The sequence below is a fragment of the Hevea brasiliensis genome, chromosome 9 (genome assembly GCF_030052815.1).
Source record: "Hevea brasiliensis isolate MT/VB/25A 57/8 chromosome 9, ASM3005281v1, whole genome shotgun sequence".
In the NCBI taxonomy this organism is placed as follows: Eukaryota; Viridiplantae; Streptophyta; class Magnoliopsida; order Malpighiales; family Euphorbiaceae; genus Hevea; species Hevea brasiliensis.
The window spans coordinates 50,734,428-50,753,087 of NC_079501.1; the positions used below are offsets into that span (position 1 = coordinate 50,734,428).

The following is an 18,660-nucleotide window of genomic DNA, read 5'->3' on the forward strand; positions in this document are numbered from 1 at the left end:
CCTAAATTATCACCAGAACCTATCCAACAAGGGAGTTGCAGTCACTGTTCACTGCACTGTAGATATGGTCAGTCCAGAAAAATTCCAATCCGGCCAGTTGTGGTTTTTGGACCATAACTTGAGCTACGAAACTCCAAATGGAGTGATTCAAAAAATGAAATTAAACTAGACAAAATAAGGAACAACTTTCATGTTGATCATTTTGCCAAATTCCCACTGCAAAAATGACTAATAGAACAGTAAAATAAGGTATAAAAACTGAAAATTCTGCTCAATTAACTTTAAACTTATAAATGGTATTGGCAACCAATACCAACAAATTTTGAATGCAAAATGTGGTATGTTGGGAGTATTAAAACCAATGTACCTATTGTCTATGCAAAAGTCAAAATTTTAGTTGACTAATGAAATGAATAGTAATATTCAAACTTGAAATTCAAAAATTATGAAACTTAAAAGTGCAAAATGCCCTAGTAGGCCTAATGTGATTGGTTTGGATAGGTTGGCATGCCAATATGGTTTTGATAGCAGTACTGCGTATGATGTATGGCTTCATTGCCATTCTGTGATGTGATAGCCTATGGCTATACTGATTATGATGTTTTACTTGACTTTATGCCTTATTGCTCTTATGGCTTATTAGCCATTCTGTTTGCACACCGGGAGACACATTGTGACCGATGGTGTGACGCCCGAGGTACCTGGTACCCAGTGCTAGTTTACCCGTTTATCCAGTCCGGTCAATTTGTATAGGTTACTTAGGCATGAAAAAGTATAACTGTAATTGAACTGATTATTAAAGAAAATACGAAAATTAAATATCAGGAATGATTACAATAAAATACAAAGAAGCTCAAGATCATGAAGAAAATAATTAACAAAATGCATGAAGAAGTTAATATCATAAAACATAATTAGCCGTCGACTAAACAATAAGTTAGTAATTATTCATTTCTTATGAACACAATAGCTAGGAAATTATTATTTTTATTTGCATATTATATTTTCTTGTATTATTGGCACCACTAAGCATTATGCTTAGCGCGTCACTTTTGCAACGCGTAGGTACTGAAGATTTGGACAGAGGGCCCAGTAGACCACAGATTGGGTAAGGCCATTCACAGTTCTGCATAGTGTCCATGTCACCTCACAGACTATAGTGCATTGGTAGGACACCAGGTCCCATTTTGTATTTTATGATTTTTGTAAATTTTGTAATTAAACTCTTATTTTATCATGTGTATTTAAAACAAATGTAATATAATTTTGTATTAATGTAAGTACTTGTTATTTGTGATTATAAATAACATATGAGAATTTATTTATGATTTGAGTCTAATGATGATGTGAAATGAATGAATGACAAATAGAGAAATTGTTAAGAAATTGTTGTAAATTGATGTGATACAAATGGAGCTTGTGAATGATTGGAAATTATTGGAAGTGTTTTTAAACAGGTTCAGAAGAACTGTTTTTCCAATTTACAGCCGGCACTCTGCCGGATTTTCTATAAAATTTCGTAAAAATTTAGATTTATCAAAAATTGTAAACAAATGATTTAAAAGGGATAAATTGTAATAGAACTATGAATTGGTGCTCCGGCACACTGAGTGGCATAACTTGCTCGGCTACACTGTAGTCGGGTAAGGGATGTCACATTAACAATTAAATAAAACATACATACTTAAATTAAATTGAATATCTAATATTCACTTTAAAAATCTAGATTTTAGTATGATTCAAACAAATTTAAAAATTCAGATTTGAATCTCACTCAAACAAATTTAAAAATTCAGATTTGAATCACATTCAAACAAATTTAAAAAGTTATATTTGAATAACATTCAAGCAAATTTAAAAAATTTAGATTTGAATCATATTCAAACAACTTTAAAAATTTAGATTTGAATCACATTCAAACAACTTTTAAAATTCATATTTGAGTCACATTCAAACAACTTTAAAAATTCAAATTTGAATCACATTCAAACAACTTTAAAAATTCAGATTTGAGTCACATTCAAACAAATTTTAAAATTCAGATCTGAATCAAAATTTAATTGTGTGATTAAAACTCTAATTAAATAATTTAATTAGACATAGGATGAGCTTTTATTTCATACAACAATTGTAAATTCAAAACCCAAACCTTGCGCACACCATTGGTGACCACAAAGTATGCAAACCATTGGTGTTCATAACCAAGCCGCCACTTTTCCTTTACAACTAGCAATGGATCTATCATCTCATGATCAAACCACACAATTAAATCATATAATCAACAATCTAAATGGTAAATATAGTAGCTCTGATACCAATTGAAGGGAGCGGAAGCATGAAAAATACAAGTTTATATCATTGAATTCAAAAATTTTTTGTTTAGGGTCACGTGCATAATGCAAGATTCATTTTAATCTATTTGATTTCAATGATATATAGCATATTAAAACTCTTTTAATATGTTTTGGATCTAGATTTTCCATTTAAGATTTTAGAATTAATCAGATTAATTCATTAGAACCCTAGATTAGATCAAGAACAAGCGCACTAACCTTTTGATGCACTGCAGTGTGTTTGACACCTTTGGGATGCATCTTAGGATACCAAATGTTGTCCCTCTAGCTTTTCCACACCAAGATCATCTATGGCAGACCTTGAACAACTTCTAAAGCTTTTTCTATGAATTAGAAAATCAAGTTTTGCCTTTTGAGAGATTACAGATATAAACATGACACTAGAAACAATTTCTAGTATTTTTAATTCAAGAGACTGTTTGCTAATCTCTTTGAACTGATGAGAGATGAAGAAGAAGAGAAGGGAGAGTAGCCAAGGGTGGTGGCACAAAGAGATGAATGGCAGCTTGTATTTTTCTATTCCTTATATAGCTAGGTCATCACTTAAAAACCTTGCCACATTTCACCTTCTTATTGGTTCCAGGTTTAATTGATCCAATCACGTTGTGCCAAGTGTCAAACCTATATTTAATCTTGACTTTGATCATCTTATATGATTAAAAGACATTTGCCAAGCTTATGTGTAATGCCATGCGTCACCATCTCATGGTGCCACATGTCACCCTGTGAAATGACCAAAATACCCTTATGTTTTAATTTTGAGTTCTCAAACCAAAATAACTATTTCTCTTCTTCTAATCAATTTATATCAAATATAAATTAATTAATTAATCTCTATTAATTAATTTCTCATAATTAAATTCATATTTAAACACTTTAAATATAAATTTAACTTAGATTATACATCCAATAACCTAGATTTGGTTTCAAGCCATGCTAGGGACTTTACAATCTAATTACAAACCAAACCTATTTAATTAATCAATTAAACTCATTAATTAATTAATTAAATCATATTTAATTTGGTGATTACTTGTGTATGTGTGTGACTTACTAGGCTCATCACTAATTGGCAATGAGACATGATATCAACTCATAATATCATCAGAACTCTTTCTTATCATAAATGATTTCTCTAAATCATTTTATTCAGCTCATACACTATGGTTAACACCTAGCATAGCATGCCATAGCCACCCAATCAGTAATAAGGTTTACCTTAAATGAACCTATAATCATATGTTACCATGCACTAGAATCTCTCTGTTACAAAATCCCAATTCGAGCTGGAGTCATGGTTTATATCAAACCCCATTTGCTATGAATATTATGTTCTCTTTTAATTCCAGTTCTTGATTAAAAAGATTTTCTCATCCGAAACCCTTTTTTGATTAAATCTATCTGTCCTGACCAGGAACTTGAAACATCAAGAACAATTAAATGAACATAGGATTTTATCCCTATTTACTTAGAAGAACAGATTCCATCTTGATCAACACCTACATCCACATATAACTTGTAAGAGCTAACACATGCCCATATACCCATACACAGTACAAGCATGAAAGTAGTATCAAACTCAAACCACCTATATACAAGATAACTGTGCTATCTCAGGTCTAAAGATTATATGCACTGATATGATTTATGACAATACATTGACAAGAGTAAACTCCATGTGCTTGTCATAAATATCACTGGTTTGGCCTACTTATCATGTATAAGTGCCTATCATGTTTGTTATATGGAATGAGACTCACCATTCCATCTTATTTACATCTCATATAAATAACTTGGGAACAAGCATGATTACAATCTTTCTAGATAAGTCATTTCCTTATTGTGAAGTATCCTCGATTGTGAACCTATTTATGATACTTTGTGCTAGAAATACTGTCACTCATATTCTTAACAACTTAAGAATAGAATTTCTAACAAAATATCAATGGACTTTTTCTATTACACATAAGTATATTATGTAAATGGAAAAGTGGAAATGCCTTTTATTAATTAAAACATGTATAAGATACGTACTAAATGATATGCTCTAGGGCATACTACTAATAATGTACTGGTACCCACTTAGCCATGATTGTAGATGTTAATTGAAGGACTGAAAGGTGAAGATTAATATTAGAAAATCAAGATCTTGAACCTAGAAATTCTGACCTAGACATAGGCTAATACCTTTATGGAACTTCAAAATTGGTCAAAAATCTTAAAGGATTTTAATTAATTTGACTGCCACGAAAGTTGGGTTTGAGTTAATTGGAATACACCCTAGGTGCCTTGAGAGAGGATTTAGGATAACTTAGAACCGATTTCCATCAAGGAAAATGATCCTCAATTCAGTAAATAAACGAGATAACATCCCTAGTGAGATTCAAGTGTGAAATCTTAATTCCAGAATTGTTTCAAATAAATCATTTCATTTTAAGTTTACCATTCTAGTGTTTAAGGTTAACAAACTTCATTTCCTAAGTATTCGATAGCCTAGATAGTGAAAATTACTGTGTAGATTGGTACTTACTAATCAAATTCCTCATGGGAGCGATACTCTACTCATCATTTTATTACTTGTTAGCGATCCGTGCACTTGCTAGGTTGTAAAACCAGCGAAACAAGTTTTTAGCGCCATTATCGGGGATTTTTGGCTTTAGTAATATCAAGCAATAGGCAATTTAGCTGATTTAGGCAATTATATTTATTATCTAATTTTATTTTACTGGTTGTATTTCTCTTCTTTTCTCTTAGGTGCTTAATCTAGTATATGACTAGAATAAGGCCAGAAGAAGAAATTTTGGATTGTGATCTGGAGATAGACAGAACTTTGAGAGCCATCAAGAGGGAAAGGAAACATCAAGAGCACCATCAAAGAGATCCTAAAATTCCAACCATGGCCGATAATAATGATAGACCAAGACTCTTGAGATATTATGGAGCTCCATCTATCCAAGGATTTCAGCCCAGTGTCACTAGACCCACAGTGGAAGCCAACAACTTTGAATTAAAACCAACATGGCTCCAAATGATTTAACAAACCCAGTTTGTAGGTTCACCAATAGAAGATCCACACTATCACCTCCAGTGCTTTCTTGCCAGATGTGACACATTCAAGATGAATGGAGTGTCTGATCAAGTAATAAAACTCAGAACATTCCCATTCTCCCTTCGTAAGAGAGCAAGGAAGTGGTTACTTTCTCAACCGGTTGGAACATTTACCACTTGGGAAAACCTCTCTCGAGCTTTTCTAGCAAGGTATTTTCCACTTACAAAGACTGCAAAACTGAGGCTTGAGCTCAACACCTTTAGACAAAAGGAAGGAGAATCACTCTATGATGCATGGGAAAAATATAAAGATCTGCAGAGGGAATGTCTACATAATGGCATAGAGGATAGGCTATTAGTGTAAAATTTCTATAATGGGTTACTACCCTCTACAAGGAGCATAGTTAATAAAGCTGTAGAAGGTGATCTAATAGAGAAAATAGTGACACAAGCACTTGAACTTCTAGAAAGGGTTGCATACCATAATTATGAGTGATCAAATAAAAGAGGAAATGCAAGGAGAACTACAGGGATCATGGAAGTAGAAGCCCTAAGCATGATAAATGCTCAATTTGGTCAGCACATAAAGAGACTCGAAAGAATGCAAGCCAATGCAATTGGTACAAACAGTCAATATGAAGACAACTATGGAGGAGGATACATGAGTTCATAATACAGTAATTTTAATGAACCCTCCACAGAACAGATGAATTATGTGAATAATGGAGGCAACTTTAACTAGAGGCAGCCCAACAATCCATATTCAAATACTTACAGCCCTAGATGGAGGAACCACCCAAATTTCTCATGGTCAAATCAACAGAACCAGCCAATAAACAACAACAAGGGTACAAACCACCAGCACCCCCTGGATTTTAGAATAGAGGTCAAAACTTTGCACAGCCATCACTACCTCTCCAACCTCAATAACCTAAACTAAAGATGACCATGGAAACCATGATGGAAGAATTCCTAGCAGCTCAACAATAACAAAATGAATTGACTAAATAGCTGACTTCCATAATGGACCAACTTGCTACTCATAACAAGATGCTAGAGAATCAAATCGCTCAGCAAGCAAGTTCTTCAAGTAAGGCTGTTGGCAAACTGCCTAGCCAACTAGAAATGAACCCAAGGGAGCATTGTAAGGGAGTTACACTGAGGAGTGGGAGAACTATAGTACAACCAGAGGTAGAACCGACAGAGGAAACCATAGAAAAATCTAAAGGCCAAGTAGAGAAAAAGGAGGAAGAAGCTAAGAAAGATCAGGAAGAGGAAGCAAGGAAGACAAAGAAATTACTAGAGCCATACCAGTCTCCCGTACCCTTTCCTCAGAGATTTCAGAAAGCCAAATTGGACAAGCAATTTGTGAAGTTTTTGGAAGTTTTATAGAAACTTTATATCAACATCCCCTCCACTGAAGCACTTTTTCAAATGTTATCCTATGCCAAATTTCTTAAGGAAATTCTCTCAAAGAAAAGAAAGCTAGAAGACTATGGAACAATAGCTCTAACAAAGGAATGCAGTGCCATGCTGCAAAAAAAAACTGCCTCCAAAGTTAAAAGATCCAAGAAGCTTCTGACACACTTTAATTGTATAGATATTTTTAAGCGCATTTACATTCTATTTAATAGCATTTAGGCAAGTATTTTCATGCATAATAGTTGATTTCATTAGTTTTCATAATTTCTATTGTGAAGCCCTTAATTCCATGTTTTTTGCATCATTTCAGGTGTTTGGGTGAAGCTACAGAATTATAGGAGTGCAAGAAAAGCTTGGAGGAGTCAAGAGATAGAGAATTGCTGCTGATACAAAGTACACGGGTCCTGTAAACCAAGCCCCAGACCCGTGTAAATCTCTGCTGTAACACCCCTATTTGCATAGCCTGGTACATTTCACTGTTCCGGTGACCGGTGTCGATCCGGACAATTAAAGGGATTAGAACCACACTTAAGACAACTTGATAAACCATAAACACAAATAATTAGTAATGTCCAATTAGTTAAGTATAAACAAGAAAAACAGAACATAAGAAGTTAAACGAGCTGAGAGTCACAGCGATGGGTGACCTTCTCGAGAACGACTGTAAAATATGACGCTGCGGTCCTTAGGACCCTTATAAATATAGTGGAAAAGAGGAAATCACGAAAAAGAACTGTTAAGCCAGTCAAATAATTAGGTCAGGGAGCCGGAAGAAATATTGGATTATTTACAAACTAGGATGAACCAGCGAGGGGCAATTTGGTCAATCGACCCCGAGAGCTGACTCCTGACCTAACTGTCAAATAAAATCGGAGAAAAGAAAATTTCAGAGTCGGGAATTAAATTAAAGAACTAATAGAAAAACACAAAAAAAAAAAGGAAAAGAAAAGAAAAAGTTAATTACATCACCTTATGACATCAAAATGATGTCAAAATTAATTATTTTAATTCCCATAATTTTTGACCCATTCAAATACATAAAGTAAGACTTAAATTACATAAAAAAAAAAAGAACCCTTCTCCTACCTCAAGATTTCGGCAGCCAAGGTTTTCCCAAACCCCACCATTGATCCTTCATGAAAGCTTGAATACAAGCTTTTAAACACTCATTTGACCCTACCTTACCCCAAATTCTCCCATAAAAACATGATTTTATCACTTGAGAGGAAGATTGGTCATCAAAAAATTGAAGAAAATTGAGAGGAAGTGAAAGTTCAAAGACACCTAACAAGGTTAGTAATGTAAACTTCAAGTTTTTAGTTTAATTAGTGTATGTGTAGCATAAAGAACATAGAGACAAACTTAAAATGAAAAGAAAAATTGGTTGAGGGACTAAAATGATTTTCGGCCAGCTTGATTATGAGGATGATTTGCATGAATTGAATGGTTTGAAAGGGGTATGTAAACCTTAGTTAGTTGAATGACTATGATTAAGGCATGGAATCAAGTAAATGCAACAATTAGTGTGAATTAGGGTTTTGAACATTAGGGTTAGAGACCAAAAATGTGAAGAAGTGCTAAATGATGTCTTTCACATAGTTTAAGGAAAGAAATGGCCATTTGTGACCTATTTAAGGGTGTTAGAAGTGTTTGAATCAAAGCCAAATTCGGATTGGTTATGCACCATGACCAAAAGTCAACTTTGAGGGACCAAAAATGGAATTTTACAAGCCTATTGGCATGGGACCAATTGGGAATGAAAATAGGCACTAAATGACACAATTATCATTTAGGAAGCATGCCCAAGAAGTGACTAAAACCTAGTGAACAAATTGACCAAAGTTGAGAAATCACAGTCAGCCTCTGCACAAACTGACCAAATGAACAGTGTTTGTTCATTTGGTCATAACTCGAGCTAGGCAGGTCAAAATGACCTGAAATTTTACCAGTGATTAGATGGAATATATACCTAAAACTTTCATTCAGAAAATTAACCCAAATTATGCCATTAACCCAATCAAATTACTGAGCAAAGTTGGTGACCTGAACCTGCAGAACTACAGATTTGCCATATGAACAGTAAAGTTTCAATGTCTATAACTTTCTCTAGAAAACTCTGATTCAGGTGATTCTTGAACCGATGGAAACCTAAGAGATAGTAGAACATTTCATATGCAGAAAATTAGACCAAATTATGCACTTAACTTGATCAAATTGCTGAACGAAGTTGGATCAATAAATCTATAGAACCAAATTCTACAGCATGAATAGTAACTGTATTTTGGCTATAACTTGAGCTACAAAACTCCAATTGGGGTGATTCAAAAAGGAGAATAAACTTAAGACAATAGGGAATATTTTCTATGAAGAAAGTTTTGACAAATTCCAATAGTAAAGTGACCAATGAAATAGTATAACTAGGAACACCAAAACTAAAAATTTGGCAATTTTGCCTAAAAGACCTAAGTTTTGAGAAAATGACCAAAACCAATAAGTTTGGTGACCAAAATGTGGTATGTGAGTGAATTTGGAGTTCCCATACCTATTAAGCCTTAGAAAGTCAACAATTTGACTTGAATAGTGTAATAAATAGTAACCCGAAACACAAAATTTCAATAACGTCGAATTTAAAACGTTAGAGCTAGGTAAAAGTGAAGTTGAATTTATTTTTGGATTTATGCTAAGTTATGGTATTGAAACACAATGAAATTGTGTGTTTCAGTGGAAAAGAATACCGGGACAGAACTCGAGGAGTCGAGTCAAGGCCAACAGGCGACTCGTTTGAGGTTTGTGCACAACGTATACTTTTTATAATCATCTTTTGCATACTGTTTTGAATAATGTGAAATATTGGATTATGGCATTCTTATGATGTTCGATTTAAATTATTGAAAGTTATTGTGTATATTTGAAATGATGATGTTTAGCAAATTGTTATGATAAGTTTTGAAACCACAGTATCATGACCATATATTTGAACACCTCACTAGCACGACTAGTGGGGGTAATTACTTTCGAAATTTGATTCCTTCTCTGGAGAAGTGTTGAGGTGTGCCAGTAGAAGAGTATGTGAATGGATATCCATATATTTGAGCTAGCTAGCCTTGTGATGTGATTTCTCTTTAGCCTCTGGCTATTGAGATTCTATTTGTTTCGAATGGCATGATCTAACTGTGGGTTTTATGAAATGTGTTTTGATACTTTGAAATGAACTTGGGTTGCATTAAAATCTCATAATTCATGTTTTGTGTTTAATGCTCATGTTTAGTCAAATTTTTGAATAAATGTGATTTAAGTTCTGCATAAAGATTATTTTAGTATGTTGTGCACCACTAAGTCCTAGTACTCAGCGATAGCTTTTATTGCTGCCGTAGATTTAGAGACTAGAGGAGCAGCAGACTGAGCTGCTAAGGTGTGAGGAGCTATCAGCTTGAAGTCATCGGGTATAATTTATACCCTGCCTGTAAATATTTATTTTGATGTATGTATTGCACATAAATGTATGGACATGTAAAATGGGTCTTGAGCAGCTTGTACAAATGTATGAAGTTTGTAATAAAGTTTAGTTTGTATTTCTTTTGATGTAAATTTTGTAAGGATGTATATAAATTGTTTCGTCTCTAATGAAATATGAGTGGAACTATTTTATTTAATTTGAATGAAATGTATTGCTAGTATTTTGAGGATTATTGAATTTTGAACTTGAGAAATTGATTGAAATGATTATGGAGTTTTTGAAATGGATTGAGTTTGATTGTGAAATTGAAGTAGTTGTTGAGAAAACATTTTTAGAAGTGCTTTTTACAGGTATTTGAAGAACTGGTTTCTCAAAATACAGACAGAACTCTGTCAAAAATTTTATAAAATTTGCAGAAAAATAAAATGGACTAAAAATATTAACTAGATTTACTTTTAATCAAATGTTTTAAATGCCTATTAGAAAGTACTCACCATTTGTCAAAAGTAAGCAAATTGTTTTAAAATCCCTTGTAGGGTAGGTGAAGTTCGATAGTTCATTAGGTATTCTACGGGATCATGTTATGCCTTACAGAGGGGTAAGGTGTGACATGTTTCAGTGGTATCATAGCAAATTTTTATTGATGTATGTTTTAACTTGAGAATTTGTGTCTTTTCTTTGTTAAGTACAACTGCTCAATGTCCATATTTGTTATATACAGTGCATTACATCATGAATATGAACTCACGGAGGGAAATCTTCTTATGTTAGTTGTTCAGGAGATATCCTACTTCAGCCTGAAATGTACGAAAAGGATCGTTTAGTTGAGCAGTCTGTTGAAGCTGAGGCACAAGGGGAAGCCCCAGCTTTACCGAATGTCAATGGGTCAGTGGCACCAGCCCCGCAAATGTTGTAGTTTCCTGCATAGTTTGCACAGCAGATGGCGGTAATGTTTCAGAAAATGGCTGGGGGTATGCCTGCTCAAGCTCCACCCCAACCACCTATGGCACAACCACTACCTCCAGCCAGACAGTATGATAAATTACTGAAGTATGGGGCTGCAAAATTTAAGGGTACAGTGGACCCTTTAGAGGTAGGCAATGGCTTGAAATAATGGATAGAGTATTTAAGATGCTGCACTACCAAGATGAACTGAAGTTTGAATATTCTATGTCACTACTGCAAGGGGATGCGTATGATTGGTGGAAGACCATCCCCCACAGCTTGGCTGAACCACCAGTGCTGACTTGGGATGACTTCATCAGAGAGTTCAGACAGAAATACATCCCAGATGCATATGTTGATCAAAAGTTACAAGAGTTTCTGAGTCTAAAACAAGGCAACAGAACAGTGGCAGAGTATAAGAGGGAGTTCTCCCGTTTAAGTCATTATGCTGGGAGTCTCCTTACCACCAGCAAGGCAAGATGCAAGAGATTTGGGACGGGTTTGAAGCCCAGCATAAGGACGCAAGTTGTGGGATTTCGACATAGCAACTTCTCAGAGCTCATGTTTCAAGCATTTGAGTTGGAAAGAATAGAATCAAAAGCAACCCTAGTGAAAGAAAAATCAGAAAAAGTTGAGAAATCATAAAAAGACAAGGGGGAAAAGTCAGTAGAGCCGAGTTCTGGTGGTATCTCTGGAAAGAAAAAGAAGTTTAGTGGACCTAGCAGGGTCGAGGTGGAAGATTTGGTAGGGGCAGATTTTTCGGACAGAGACCCCCTAGGTCTGGTCAGCAGTCGAGCAGGGGTTCACATCCTGCCCGCCCCTGTGAGACTTGTGGCAAGATTCATGGGGGGGAGTGTTATTGGGACACTGGAGCCTGCTTTAACTGCGGAGGCAAGGGTTATTTAGCAAGAGATTGCACTAGTGTTCCGTCTTCGAGATATGGTCCAGCTCTTACTACTGCCGAGGGATCTATTCAGAGTCCTGCTCCCACAGGTTCACAGTTTGTTGGTAGAGGAAGAGGCAGAGGTAGAGGCACTGCTTCAAGCAATCAAGGCATAGTTGGTTAGTCTGCACAAGGAAGTGTGTCAGCCAGAGTCTACACAATGAGACAACGAGAAGAGGCTGAGACTTCTGATGTTATAGCCGGTACATTCTCTATCTCTGAGCAAAATGTATTTGTGTTGTTTGATATGGGTTTAACCCATTCATATGTTAGTGCCAGCATAGCCAGTTCACTTGCTGTTCCATGTGTCCAAATGGGTTTTGAAGTGCTAGTAACTAGTCCATTAAGACAAGAGGTCCGAGTCAACAGAATTTATAGAGACTATCCTTTGGTGATCCAAGGACATGTTTTCCTATCAGACTTGATTGAAATGCCTTTCAGGGAGTATGATATCATCTTGGGCATGGATTGGTTAGCTAGGCATCACGCCATGATTGACTGTTGACTGAAGACAGTCACTTTTGGTCTCCCTTTGTTCAGTGATGTGGTAATACACGGGGAGTGTAACACCCTCCCGGTAGCAACTCCGTACATTCTATTGTTTCGGTGACCAGTGTCGGTCCGGATAGCTAGAACGTCCGGAAATATATTTAAACTAAAGTGAGAAACCATAATTAACTCAAATATTAATAAGAAAAATTTAGGAAAAATTTTAGAAATAAAATACAACCAAGTTAAATGAGCCGGTGCCCAAGCGATGGGTAACCCAGAGGGAAGTTGCGGTTCTCACAACTAGGAGCCCTAGACCCGGGGGAAAAATTATAAAATAATTTTTGGGACTCCAGAGAAGGGCCATTGAGGTTCCTATGGCATTAGAATGCCAAGAAAATATTTAGAAAAATTTTTCAATCGGTACAGACACTCAATTCGTTAAGCCAAACGGAGGGCATTTTGGTCATTTCGCCTTCAGAGACGATTTTTGGCCGACTTGTCCAGTTGAGTAAATAATTATTATGACATAAAATATGAATTAAGGGTGATGAAAAATTAATGTAAAACTAGTAGAAAAGAAAAGAAAAGAAAATTCCATAAAAAGCAAATTATGACATCATTATGATGTCAATTAAAAGTTTCCACCAATTGCATTTAAACAACCATTTAACTAACTAATAAAAGAGATAAATAAAGACCAAAGAAAACAAAAAGTAAACAGCCATCTTCTTCCCAAATCCCAGCCGCACCATAGCCAAAAAACCCTCCATTTTTTTTTTCTTCTTCATTCAAGCTTAAAGATCTCTCAAACCTCACCTCAAAACCCTAAGTCACTTTCACTAAAATTTATCCTTGCATCTTGCATAACCTTTTGGCAGCCAAGAAAAGGGAAGGAAGTGAAGTTTAAGCTTGGAAAATTCTACCCTACAAGAGGTTAGTGCACATATATACCTAAAACTCTTTATTTCCATGTTAGAGGCTTAAAAAGGAGTAAGAATTTGTAAGCCAAATGAATACAATCTATGTGTATGTTTATCATGAATTTCGGCAGCCCTAAGGAAGGAACAAGATTGAGTGTCTTGATGGACTTGGAGTGAACTAGAGATCATATTTAACGTATGTAAATATAAGGATAATGAATTGGTTAGTTAAATAAGGTAACATGGGTGAACCTTGAATTTGGGCTAGGGTTTGGGAGTGAAAATTTGACTTGGCTTATGAAATTATTAAAGAACATTCTAATGGTCAACTAGTGACCATTTGAGGTAAGTTGACCATAATTTGGACTGAAATATAGCATGGCAAATTGAAATGTGTATGCTGCCTAGTGAGTGCAGCAGGGTGGCTGTGATTCCAGCCGACTTAGACAGCCATAACTTTGGCTGTGTAGGTCCAATTGGTGTTTGGCCAATTGGACATGAAACTAGACTTATAATGGCACAATTTTACTGAAGAAACCATGTCCAAAAGACCAAAGCAAGTGGACAAAAAATTGGCCCCAATCTGGATACCCTGCAATTAAATTCTGCAGAATGACCAAATGAACAGTAACTGTTCATTTGGCCATAACTCACTGTAGAATGGTCCATTTGACCTGAAATTTTTACAGAAACAAGATAAGATATAGAAAAACAATTTTCATGAAGAAACCTATCCCAAATTATGACTAGAACCTATCCAACAAGGCACTCACAATCACTGTTCATTGTACTATAGATTTGGTAAATTCTGCAGTTTTCCAATCCGGCCAGCTGTGGTTTTTAGACCATATCTGGAGCTACAAAACTCCAAATGGAGTGATTCAAAAAACGAAATTCAACTAGACAAAATAAGGAACAACTTTTATGTTTACCATTTCCTCAAATTCCCACTTCAACAGTGCTTAATGAAACAGTAAATTTAGGGTTCAAAAACTGCAAATTCTGCTCTCTTGGATTTAAGCTTAGAAATGGATTTGGTGATTAATTCCAACAAGTTTTAAATGCAAAATATGGTACATTGGGAGTGTTAAAACCAATACACCTATTTTCTATCCAAAAGTATCAAATGCCCTAGTATACCTAACAAGATTGATTTGGATAGTTTGGCATGCCAATAGGATTCAGTTAGCAGTACTGCACATGGCAATATGCCATTCTGTGATTTTATGGCTTTTAGCCATTTTGATATTGTGCTGGGACTTGGCCTTGTGCCTATTGTTATTTACAGCTTGTTAGCTGTTCTGATGCACACTGGGAGATACATATGTGACCGATGGTGTGATGGCCCGAGGAACTTGATACCCAGTGCCATCTGCTTATCCATCGATCGTCCAAAGATAGGTTACTTAGGCAACTAAATGAATGAAAATGGACAAAGTTAAAGAAATAAATAAATATAACAAATACAAAACAAATAAGACATATACATTCAATACATATTTATTTTCTGCTATTTTCTTTTATTTTATTATTGCACCACTAAGCATCATTGCTTAGCGCGTTGCTTTTGCCACGCGTAGGTTCCGAGATACCGATCGTGAGCCTGAGACCGCAGACTGGGTGAGTCCATCCTGCATCTCGCATAGTGTCCGTGTCACCTCACCATCTACAGTGCATTGGTAGGACACTAGGCTTCATTTTGGTATTTTGTAATTGATTTTTATTTTCCTTTGTGTAAATGAAACTTATGTAATATATTTTGATTTTCATGTAAATAATGAAAATTGTGTTGATGAATGGAAAAGTGAATGTTTATTTGTGATTTGTACATGATTATCATATGAGATGAATGATTGAGAAATGAAATTGAAAAATGTTGAGATTTTGATGATCTCTGGAGTTTGAGAATGATGAGAAATGATTATTAGAAGTGTTTTTAACAGGTTCCGAAGAACGGTTTTCTCCGCTTTAGCTAAGACTCACAGATTTTCTATAAAATTTTCGGAACCTCAAATAAATTATAATTTCAATAAATGACTTAAATAAATAATATTTCACAAGTTATATTCAAAACCATGATAAAAATTAATTAAGGTAAAATAGAGTGTGCCGGTACACCGTGTGACATTGCTTACTCGGATATACTATACACGGGTATGGGGTGTCACAGGGAGAGGCATTTATTGCCATCAAACATCATTTCCGCTGCATTAGCTAGAAGAATGATCAGAAAGGGGTGTGAAGCATACTTGGCACATGTGATAGACACCCAAGTGGGGAGTCCAGCACTGAGGGACATCCCTACTGTATGTGACTTTCCGGATGTGTTTCCTGATGAATTGCCAGGATTACCTCGAGAAAGAGAGGTGCAGTTTGAGATTGATGTTATGCCTGGTGTGGACCCAATCTCCATAACACCATATAGAATGGCACCTGCAGAATTGAAAGAGTTGAAAGTGCAGTTGCAAGAATTGCTTGACAAGGGCTTTATCCGCCCTAGTGTGTCACCTTGGGGAGCGCCAGTGTTGTTTGTAAAGAAGAAGGATGGCACCCTCCACTTGTGTATTGATTATCGGCAGTTGAATAAGGTGACAATAAAGAATAGATATCCATTACCCCGCATTGGTGACTTTTTTGATCAGTTAAGGGGTGCAGCTGTGTTCTTCAAAATTGAACTGAGATCAGGTTATTATGGGCTAAAAGTACAAGAGCAGAGTATTCCTAAAACTGCCTTCAGAACTCGTTATGGCCATTATGAATTCTTGGTCATGCCATTTGGGTTAACTAATGCTCCGACTGCTTTTATGGATCTGATGAACACTATCTTCAGACCATACCTCGATTAGTTTGTTATGGTATTCATAGATGATATATTGGTCTATTTAAGGAATGCAGAAGAGCATGATAGACATCTACGGATTGTACTGCAGACTTTGAGGGAGAAACAGCTATATGCCAAATTGTTGAAGTGTGAATTTGGCTGAAGGAAATATCTTTCTTGGGGCATGTAGTATCAGAAGAGGGCATCAAGGTAGATCCAAGTAAGATAGAAGCTGTCCTTAATTGGAGGCCACCCAGAAATGTCATAGAGGTTCGTAGTTTTCTAGGTTTAGCTGGATACTACCATCGATTTGTTAAGGGATTTTCCATGTTGGCATCTCCATTGACTAAGCTACTCCAAAAAGATGTAAAATTTCAGTGGACGGATAAATGCCAACAGAGTTTTGATGAATTGAAAGATGTTTGACTGAAGCTCCAGTCCTGACTTTACCTACACCGAGTAAAGAATACACCATTTACAGTGATGCTTCTCACAATGGCTTAGGCTGTGTACTGATGCAATATCGAAATGTCATTGCCTATGCATCACGCCAGCTAAAGCCGCATGAGAGGAATTATCCAACACATGATTTGGAGCTTGCAGCTATTGTATTTGCTCTTAAGATCTGGAAACATTATTTGTATGGAGAGAAGTGCTACATCTACACAGATTATAAGAGTTTAAAGTATTTGGGCACCCAAAAAGAGCTGAATTTGAGACAGAGGAGATGGTTAGAGTTGATAAAAGACTATGATTGTCTAATAGACTATCAGCCAGGGAAAGCTAATGTTGCGGCTGCTGCCTTAAGTCGCAAGACTATGGCAAGTCTACGGGTTACTCCTTTATCTTTGGTGCATGAGTTAAGATCATTACATGCCAGCTTAGAGATTAATGATGATGGGTAGACAGCAGTTGCATGGCATGTACAACCAGTGTTGGTTGATTAGATCAGTATGGCTGCTCAGAATGATGAAAGGTATCAGAATATGTTGGAAGAAGTCAGGCAGGGCAAGAAACCAGAATTCTCAATCAGAGATGATGGTCTACTGTTACAATAGGGTAGAATATGTGTTCCTAATGATGTTGATTTGAGGCGGCTCATTTTGAAGGAAGTGCATGAGTCTCCTTTTGCCAAGCACCCTGTTGGCATAAAAATGTATAGAGGGCTAAAGGAGCATTACTGGTGGATGGGTATGAAAAGGAATGTGGCAGAGTTTGTATCCAAATGCCTAACTTGTCAGCAAGTGAAGGCAGAGCATCAAGTACCCACTAGGTTGTTACATCCACTACCAGTGCCAGAATGAAAATGGAAAAGAATAACAATGGATTTTGTGATGGGACTTCCGAGGACACAGAAGAGCCATGATGCAGTATGGGTCATTGTTGACAGACTGACCAAGTCTGCTCATTTTCTGCCAGTTTGGATGGACTATAGTTTAGACAAATTGGCTAGGTTGTACATTGATGAGATTGTGAGACTGCATGGAGTGCCAGTATCCATCGTATCAGACAGAGATCCTAGGTTCACTTCTAGATTCTGGGGTAGTCTTCAGAGAGCCCTAGGAACTAGATTGAACTTCGATCGCCTTTCACGCACGCATGCATGGCCACCCGAGAGGGTAATTTAGATCTTGGAGGATACGCTACTGGCTTGTGTGATTGAGTTTGAGGGCAGTTGGGATACACACTTGCCTTTGATTGAATTTGCTTACAACAACAGCTATCAATCAAGCATTAGGATGCCTCCATATGAAGCTTTATATGGCAGAAATTGTAGAACCCCGTTGTGTTGGGATGACGTGGGTGAAAGAAAGATGATTGGACCCGAAATTGTTCAGCAAACTGAGGAAAAGATCAGGGTGATCAGAGATCGACTTAAGACTACATCAGACCGACAGAAGTCCTACATTGATATGAAGAGAAGGGATATTGAGTATGCAATGGGTGAGAAAGTTTTCCTCAAAGTTTCTCCTTGGAAGAGAATTATGAGATTCGGTAGAAAGGAAAAACTGAGTCGTCGCTTCATTGGGCCTTATGAGATTCTAGAAAGAGTGGGTCATTTGGCATATCGGTTGGCACTACCTCTAGAGTTGGAGAAGATACATAACGTCTTCCAAGTTTCTATGTTGAGGAGGTACCGATCAGACCCATCTCATGTACTACTAGTGGAAGAAATTGAAGTGAATCCAGACCTCACATATGAGGAAGAACCCATAGAGATTCTGGCTTATGAGGTGAAGCAGCTATGGAATAAGCAG

General features: G+C 36.3%; 1 non-coding gene across 1 annotated transcript; it reads right to left on the reverse strand.

Annotated features, from left to right (window-relative positions):
• Positions 1 to 5,637: 5,637 nt before the first annotated feature.
• Positions 5,638 to 5,744, reverse strand: LOC131183708 (small nucleolar RNA R71). Its single transcript, XR_009151745.1, has one exon. It is a non-coding gene; the product is annotated as a small nucleolar RNA R71 (small nucleolar RNA).
• Positions 5,745 to 18,660: the final 12,916 nt, after the last annotated feature.